The sequence below is a fragment of the Dermacentor variabilis genome, chromosome 3 (assembly GCF_050947875.1).
Source record: "Dermacentor variabilis isolate Ectoservices chromosome 3, ASM5094787v1, whole genome shotgun sequence".
NCBI classification, from domain to species: domain Eukaryota; kingdom Metazoa; phylum Arthropoda; class Arachnida; order Ixodida; family Ixodidae; genus Dermacentor; species Dermacentor variabilis.
In genome coordinates, this window is record NC_134570.1 from 154,644,869 (window position 1) to 154,654,248 (window position 9,380).

A 9,380-nucleotide genomic window follows, 5' to 3' on the forward strand; every position below is an offset into this window, starting at 1 on the left:
GCGAGAAAGCAATGGTCCGGCACGACTGACTTAGCACGAGCGCCGCAGGTGCCAGGCAGTCTGTCCGACACAGAGGCCGCCAAATTGGGCGTCAGTGTCCGCTGCTTCAACTATTTCACAGCGCCGGCAGCCAGCGTCTGAGCGTAAACAAACTCGATCCCACTCCGCAATGTCGGCACGTCTAGCGTCATACGCATACAGCGCGCGCTAAGAAACCTCTTGCATAGTGCCTAGGCAGAGTCATGTATTCAAGGAGCCAAAGCGCCCAGATTATCTCTCTCGCACCCGCTGTTACTCGCGCGTGGGCACAAACGGCTGGCGATCCCTTAAACGCACGGCTCGTGGCCCTCTATAGAGGGCCTCATTATAGGCCGTTTTATCGCCGTGGAGGAACCTAGCTTCGAACCAAAGCGCCGCATCGCTCTCCTTCTCGCAGTGAAATCTGCGAATCGCCGTTTCTTCCATCGGCAGCTTGGAGAAGCAGCGGTTTCATTGCGAATTAGTGCGATTCTGACGTGTTCTGTCTTTGCTTGCTGCGAAGTCAGGTGACTCAAAGTCAACGGGCTACCACACTGGGCTGTATTCGGCTGCAGAAATAACTTCCGGAAGCGAACGTCAAGTGCCTCTTCAAGCGCGGCGACATTGTGGAATCCGCCGCTGCGGTTGCAGACAAGCGCCCGCTTTGGATCGCCGGCATAAACAGGAAGGACTTGACACCACTAGCTTCGATGCGTGGTATGTTCAGAACATGTTGTTTTGCAGTGAGCGGATGGCGGCGAAATCGGCACCCATGATCATACTGGGATGTGGACGAAATTAGCGTATTCGAGTAGGTCAAGTCTAGCGAACGACAGAAGTCAATTATTTCTTCGCGCACGCACATTACAGTTATTCTGTTCAAATGTCGTCAAGGATTATCATGCTTGGTAGCTAACGTTTTGGTGGAATTTGACCTAGTGTGCGTCGCAAAAACAGTATGTGCCGACTAAGAAAATGAAAGTGTGTTCTTTTTAGTTCTCCAACGCGTGCAGGCTACCCATAATTCACATGGGTCCTCCCGGACATCCTATTCTCTTCGGCAAGTTGTCTGTCCGACGCCACGCATCGCGCGCCATATTGCGGCGAAGCTGTTTGTGGCTAGGTTCTGGCGCATCTCGTCTCCGCGGGACATACCAACTGGATAGACCAACAATTTTTCGTACGAAGGTCAATCCCGAAGATAGTGCAATACCGGGCCGACCCACGGCGGAGGTGCAATTCGCCATTAAAAGGCCCCCATACAGGCTGGTCATCCTTCTTCACAGAGCGGAAGGGCACTAAGCTTTTACTTCAGGAAATATAAAGTTGGTGTTGCAAAAAGTAGCCGTTCGTTTTTCAGCTTTCTCGAGTCATTCGGTTCCTTTGCACAGGCACCACTTCACGCCTAACAGTGGGCATATTCTTTCAACGCATCGCGTGCGTCTCGTTGATTCTGGCATATTCGTGGCCACTGTCGTTAGGCTGTTTTAACCATGTTAAATGCCCTTCCGGCTGAGTTATATTGCACGCGGGATCGGACCCGGGCCACAGTGGTTGCACTTCGATGGGGGCGAAATGCGAAAACGCCATTGTACTTAAATTTAGGCGCAGGTTAAAGAACCGCTGCCAGGTGCCTCAAATTTCCGGAGTCCCCCACTACTGCGTGCCTGGTAATCAGATCGTGCTTATCTTTTTGCCACATAAATCCCCATAATTTAATCACAACTTATTTTGCAGTTCATTATTTTGTAAAGCCAGTCCAGGATAACAGTTAGTAATCTTTGTAAAATTGTACTGCGAGAATTTTAGGAAAGCGAAGGCTAAGAAATCGTGTTTCCGGGGCTTCGCAGTTACCTGTAGTTGGATGCACAGTGGTGCGGCACACCGCATGGCACACGGACACACCTCTGCTGCTGTCACCTGAGTTATACCTTAATAGAGTCCAAGGCTACACATACAATAAGACGTTGCACGTATGGAACGTATCGACAATTTTCAGACTTGAATCGCCTCTTATTTTTTATCGCGGGCAGAGCTGTGGCTGCGCCTCTAGGCCCATCGACATTCAATAATGCGGCTATTTCTAAGGTCGCAGCTCGGTAAGGACAGGCTAAAAAGTTTCCAATCACAAAAACTTGTCGACACGTCGAAGAAAACCCCAAAACTTGCCATTCGCCGTCAACATCACGTTTGCGGTGCACCCTCTAGCGTAGTCCTACATACCAGCATGGCGCCGGATAGACGGCGCTGTGATCTCAAAACAGCTAGTCACGGTAAAAACATTTTCCAGTCACTCAAGGCTATGTTCACACTTGGTCTTGGAGCAGGCGGAAGCAGCAAAAACTTGACAAAAGTTACCCGCATAGGTGGAGAAACAGGCGGAAAGCCAAGTGGCGAGCCCGATAGGCCTGGGAGCGATTTATTCGCCAAGGTGAAGCGGAATGCCGTGCCGCTTCACCGGAAGCTGCACTAGCATGCAAACATCCGGTCGTGAAATTTAACATGTTCCATTGTTCATTGTTCATTTCTGGGAATATTAACCGGCTAAACGTGGCAAAGCTATCTCTTCCTCTTTCGTGTACACGAAAATTAAAGAAGCCAAGCACAGTCATAGCGCAGTTGAATGAATAAATGTACCTCTTGAAATGGTGCGATGAACAGCACCACCACGCGGACACACGCACGCAGACTAGATGGGTGTGGGCGAAAGCGGCAGTGGTTTCCTCTTCCGTGGCGAAACAAATGGGAACGTCTTGGACATGTGCGCAAAAGATTTCCCGCCCGCTTCGGCCTTTCTGCCCGCTTGCCGCTCCCCAAGTGTGAAAGTAGCCTAAAAATGGCGGCGAACTGAATAAAACGGTCTATATAGTGAGTAGTGAGTAGCAGGGGGCGGCAGAAAGTTAGGTGGGCGGATGAGATTAAGAAGTTTGCAGCGACGGCATGGCCACAATTAGTACATGACCGGGGTTGTTGGAGAAGTATGGGAGAGGCCTTTGCCCTGCAGTGGGCGTAACTAGGCTGATGATGATGATGATGATGATGATGATGATGATGATGATGATTATGATATAGTGAGGAACTCTGTGGGCCCGTCAGGGTCGTCCGGTTTGTCATTTGCGCATTTTTCTTTGACCGACGCACAATGTAGTGCCGCTGTATCGTCTTGTTAGTGCTTTATTTCGGTCTTCATCGAACCCGCATGGTACCGCGGAGTTTCTCGAAGGAGGATGTCGCATTATAGGATTAAAGGTAAGTGTTTTCGATGTTTATCGGTGATAGCAAAGGAGCCTATTTGATCAGAATACCACATGGTGCCTAGTTAAGCATTGTATTAGCGAACGAGATCGAATGCGTTACACGGCAAGAGCCGCCACTTCGATGGTCGCCGCCATGTTCGATGACGCAAAACTTTTGCGTCGAGTTTGCGTCGCTGCGGTGTTTCGGTGAAAAAGCGTCGCCGACGCATCTCTAAACCCTATTTGTATCTAAACGCTATTTGCGCTAAATTATAGTGGCGCTGACGCTTTCTTTTTTCGGCATCAAAACCTTTGCATCCCCGATTCGAAAACTCCCTAATGTGCATGGCATCACATGAGTATATTGCATGATGTCATGATCAGTGCAGGCACGCGCACTCGATGGGTGTTGCGGTGAGCTTTTGCCCACATGCCGGGATTTTCGCACTGTGTTGCATGCTGGGTTAGTAAACACACGTTTGTTGACGATCTCTGTGTGGAGTCTCCTCGGCGCCGTATCATTGAACCTGGCCACAGCGCCCTTTCAGGGTCGATGTGTGGGGGAGCCTCGCGTCCTTTCCTGACCACGCATGCAGGGTAAGCCTCGCGCAAACCCATCTCCACAACATATCGACTATATCACTTAATGTTTGCGTGGTATAGGGTAAGCACACGTGCGTAGGGCTCTGCGCCAAAGTGCTTGCTGCTCTTTGACTGGTGGCAGCAACGGCACGGCAAGCACTGCCTCACGTATTTTTCTCTGAATGTGCAGTTATCTTCGCCAGCTTCCTATCAACCTTCGCACCGCACGTGGAAATCAAGCACTCGGATCCGTGGACGACAGCCTCCTGCAAGCCCAACAGGTGTCGTCAGCTTCGTTGAGCACTGCTCATAAGAAGCGGGACCATCACCGAGGCTTCACTGGTGGCAGCGACGGTGCAGCAAGCACTGCCCCACGTATTTTTCTCTGAATGTGCAGGTTAGTTGCGTTAAATCTTGCCTAATTTTTGTGTGTGACCTGTTCGCTGTCGCTGCTGCCACAGTTACCTTTTTTCCTTTTGTGCTCTTGTGTGTGAAGCTGTTTGGTTAGTGCTTTGTTGCGAAACCAAAATGCCGAGAAATTCAGAGCTTGCCAAGAGGATTGAAGCAATTGAGACTAAACTAGAAACTGAATGCATCCAATTCGCTGACGACATTCTCGGTAAAGTTCTGTTAAAGTTGCAGTCCACTGGGCTTGATGCTGTTGAACTAAAAAAGCAGGTTGAAAGCCTGGAAGCAAGCACCGGTGTCTTAAATAACATCGTTGAAAAAATGCGGGACGAAAAACACAAGCTTACAGTTGACAACAAAAAGCTCATCTCAGAGAACAAAGCACTGTCTGAAAGGGTGGCTGAGATGGAACAATACTCTAGAATGAACAATGTTGAGGTCAGGGGCGTCCCCTGCACCCAAGGGGAGGACTGCATCGCAGTCATGCAAACCACTGGCACTAGAATGGCTGCCCGGTAATGGCTGCTAACATCGTTGTCACTCATCGGGTCCCTACAAAAGTGCAAGACAAGAAAAACATCGTGGCTAGATTCTGTTCCCGCACAAAGAAGGATGAATTTGTCAGCAAGGCACATAAGGCTAAGCTTCACCTAAGTGACATCGGGGTGAAAGCTTCTGTTGACAGTGCGGTCTACGTCAATGAGCACTTGACAGCACGAAATAAAGTGTGCTTTTCAAAGGCGCTGACTTTGAAAAAACAATACAAATGGCAATTTCTCTGGATCAGCAACTGCCAAATCAAGGCTAGAAAAGCCGAGAAAACCAGAGTGTGCCGCATTGCTGATGATTCAGACCTAATGGTCATTAACTTATCGGCCTAAAGTTTGTGTCTTCCTTAACCCCTTATCTTCCATCATGGCGTCATATTACACAACGAGCGAGTTAAATTACTTCCTTCAAAATAGTAATCACTCTCTTATTCGTTTCAATGCGCGCAGCCTCCGTAAACATATCGATCACTTCCAGAATCTGCTTTCAACACTTTCTTTCACGTTTTCAATCATTGCAGTATCAGAGACCTGGCTTAGCGAAGATGATAAAAACTTGTGCTGCTTCCCTTATAAATCAGAGTATACACACAGACACTCCAGCAACTACGGCGGTGCGGCTGTCTATATCTCGTCCGGAATACCGTAAAAAAAAAAGACTCGACCTCACGTTAAATATTGAAAACTGCGAATCGGTATGGTTGGAATTCGACCCTAACTTTCTTAACACCGATGATCGAAACTTCATCCTTGGTTCTGTTTACCGTTCGCCTTCCTCTTCAATTCCAGACTTTTGTATTTCTCACGAAAAAATAATGGCAAAGTTATCCGCTGAGACAAAAAAATGTCATAATTATGGGTGATATGAACATAAATTTAATGGAGTCATCCCCGAGCTCTGTCAATTATTCGTCTTGTTTCGAAAGTTTTGGTTACGAATGTCTTATTAATATCCCTACTCGTTCAGTTCTTGGGGGTTCTAACACTCTAATCGATCGTGCATTGTCTAATCTTTTGAATCCACCTGATGCAGGAGTACTTGAAAGTGACATTACTGACCATTTTCCCCTTTTTCTGCGCACTACATCTGCAGATTGTTCCTATTCAAATTCTTACACCAAACTTGTTTTTGATAAAAAATTGTTCTCAGCAGCAGTACCTCACATTGGCTGGTCTTTCGCTTTTGACACAAGTGATCCGCAGGGAGCCTTCTCGCGATTTATAACAAAGTTGATATCATACTATCATACCTACTCTCAGATAAGTTAATGCAGAAAGAAAGTGGCTTCACCTCAAAATCCCTGGGTCACCGATAGTTCGCTGAAGGCCATGCGCACACGAGAAAACCTACATAAAACAACTAAAAGGCAACAATGCAATTTAAACCTACATGCGCGGTACAAGAAATTTTGCAACACACTTTCTTCACGGCTTAAAAAAGCTAAAACCAAATAATACGAAGAAAAAATACTTAGATGTGGTTCGGACGTAAAGAAAAAATGGCAAATAGTGAACTCCTTTTTGAATAGGAAACAAGGAGCGGATAGCATAACTAAAATATCCCACGATGGTAATACTTATTTCGAACCTCTTAAGATTGCGGATGCTTTCAGTAATTTCTTTTTTGCTAATAACTCCACTCAAACTCAACACAACTTATACGCATCAAAGCGCCTTCCACATTCATTTTATATGTTTCCAGCCACTCCTGATGAGGTGGTATCAGTAATCAACAATTTAAAAATAACTAGTGCTGGACTAGACAACATTCATCCTGGTCCATGTTAAAATAATTTCTAAATCAATATCAATCGTACTGTCTGAAATTATTAACCTCATGTTTAAAACAGGCACATTTCGTCGCGAGCTTAAACGTGGTAGGGTTATTCCAGTGTTTAAGAAAGGCGATCGCTCATCACTACCTAACTACAGCCCAATCTGTGTTTTACGCTTTTTTAGCAAGGTCATCGAGAAAATAATCGAAAAGCGATTGATCAAATACATAACCAGATTTAATATTCTTTCACTTGACCAATTTGGATTTAGATCCGGTTACTCTACTGACCTAGCACTTGCATGTCTGACTGATAAATTAAAGAAAGCCATTGACAACGGTAAATTCGCAGCATCCTTATTTGTAGACTTTTCAAAGGCATTTGACAGCATTGACCACGAAATTCTTTATCTTAAACTAAATTCAATTGGTATCACAGGTCCTCCTTTACTACTATTACGCAGCTACTTACGAGACAGGTGCCAGGTTGTTAGTGTTTGCGATGCTCATTCTAAACCTAAAATGACTAATTTAGGTGTACCACAAGGATCCATATTGGGCCCGTTACTCTTTTTACTTTATATTAATGATCTACTTAACTGCCTCACATCTTCTAAATGTATACTATATGCCGATGATGCAACAATTACTAATTCTGGCGAATGTCTGTCAACGGTAATAACCAAGCTTAATAGTGATCTTTATAACTTGTTAGAATGGGTGCAAAATGAATAGACTTACCATTAATCCTACTAAAACTGAATTTATTTTATTCTCATCCCAAAATAAATCATCACTATGCATTCCGCCCATTTCCATTGGTGACCATTTATTACGAGCAAGTGAAGAATGCACGTACTTAGGTGTTATTATTGACTGTAACCTAAAATTTCATCGCCATATAACGCATATGAAAAAGAAGTTATCACATGGAATACGCATTCTCATCAGGGCGCGTCCATTTTTTTCACGACCTGTGTTGCTCTCACTCTATTTCGCGTTTCTACACTCTCACATTAACTACTGCATAACCTCCTGGGGTAACACGTGCACTACTCACTTAAAACCGATACAAACCATCCAAAGCCAGGTAATTAGAATAATCACGTCGAATCTACACACCGCCAATGCTAAACAGTTACTACAAGCAAATAACATTCTAGACGTTGCAGCCCTTGTCATGTACAGCCTTGCCACTCTTCGTTTCAAAATAATAAATGTCAAAATATCATTATCGCTAATTCCTATATCACCTCTAACAAACACTAACTCAACTCGTTTTGCGCTGCATAATAACTTCATTCTGCCCAAAGTGCGCACTAATTATGGGAAACAGACAATTCACTTTGCAGCCATATCATCATAGGATACATTAACATTTATAATAAAGCTCCTGAAACCCCATCGATTTTATGATGAACTGAAAAATTTTGTGTTATGTGATATATAAGTGACACTATGCTTTGTATAATCCGATTTTGGTTTTAGACCTGCCATTGTTATGTACTCCAACAAGTGATTAATTTCTTTTTCTTTAATTTTTTTCTCTTTCTCCCTCTTTTACTTTCGTTTTATCTAGTATCACCCGCCGTGGTTGCTCAGTGGCTATGGTGTTGGGCTGCTGTGCACGAGGTCGCGGGATCGAATCCCGGCCACGGCGGCCGCATTTCGATGGGGGCGAAATGCGAAAACACCGGTGTACTTAGATTTAGGTGCACGTTAAAGAACTCCAGGTGGTAGAAAATTCCGGAGCCCTCCACTACGGCGTGCCTCATAATCAGAAAGTGGTTTTGGCACGTAAAACCCCATAATTTAATTTAAATTAATCTAGCTTAGAAATATTGCCTACTGCCGTTATATTGTCGATTAATTACTTCATCTACTTAGATTTGTATGTCATTATTTATTATTACTGGAATTGTACCAATTGAGCTGTTGTTGCTTGCTAAACGAACTTTTATGTTAACCATGAACAGGAGGTCCCAATTCAGTTTTAACTATAGGACCTCCTTCTGTATACTTCTATCTGTATATTATTTTTATGTAATAATAAAATTGATTGATTGATTGATTGATTGATTGGCTGATTGATTGATTGATTGATTGATTGATTGATTGATTGATTGATTGATTGCTGCGCCAGGACTTGCGCCGAAAGTTGAAATGGCTACTCCACAATTCGGATGGTTGCTTCGGAGACATGCCATCAGTGGTGTCGACCACGGGGGGACAAGTGATACGTGGTAATTAGTAGAGAATTCGCAAAAATTTATAATTAAATTTGAAACATTTAGTTTCAAGGGCTTTACTTACGTTTTACTAAATTTGTGTGTGAGATTAAAGGTTCTCATTTTTGTCACATCTTCATTGTCGAAAAAGTTACATGAAAAAAATTACGCTGGTACAGAAAGGCAATTACAATGGAGCATGAAAACACGAAAGTCATATATTCAATTACAGGGGGAGCCCCTTCGTTGCTCCATCCCTGTTCTTTTTTTACTTCCCGCTTTAATTCTGATAAGAACGATAATTACCAGCTACCTGATGACGAAATATTTAGTTCTTTTTCTGTAACATGAAATGTAGGTTGGCTAAAGATTGGTCTTCTTTCTCTTCCTCCTCTTCTTTTTTACTGCATCTACAATCTGCAGTTAACCTTCTCGCTTTCTGTACACAGAATACCATTTATGCGTGATTGCACTCCTCGATAAAATTGTATACTTTGAGTAAAGGGTTTCTTTCGCTCTTTTTCCTATATATCAGCGCTTCATCTAGATTTCGCTGTGTTGTTTAGGATGTCTCTTTATTTATCAG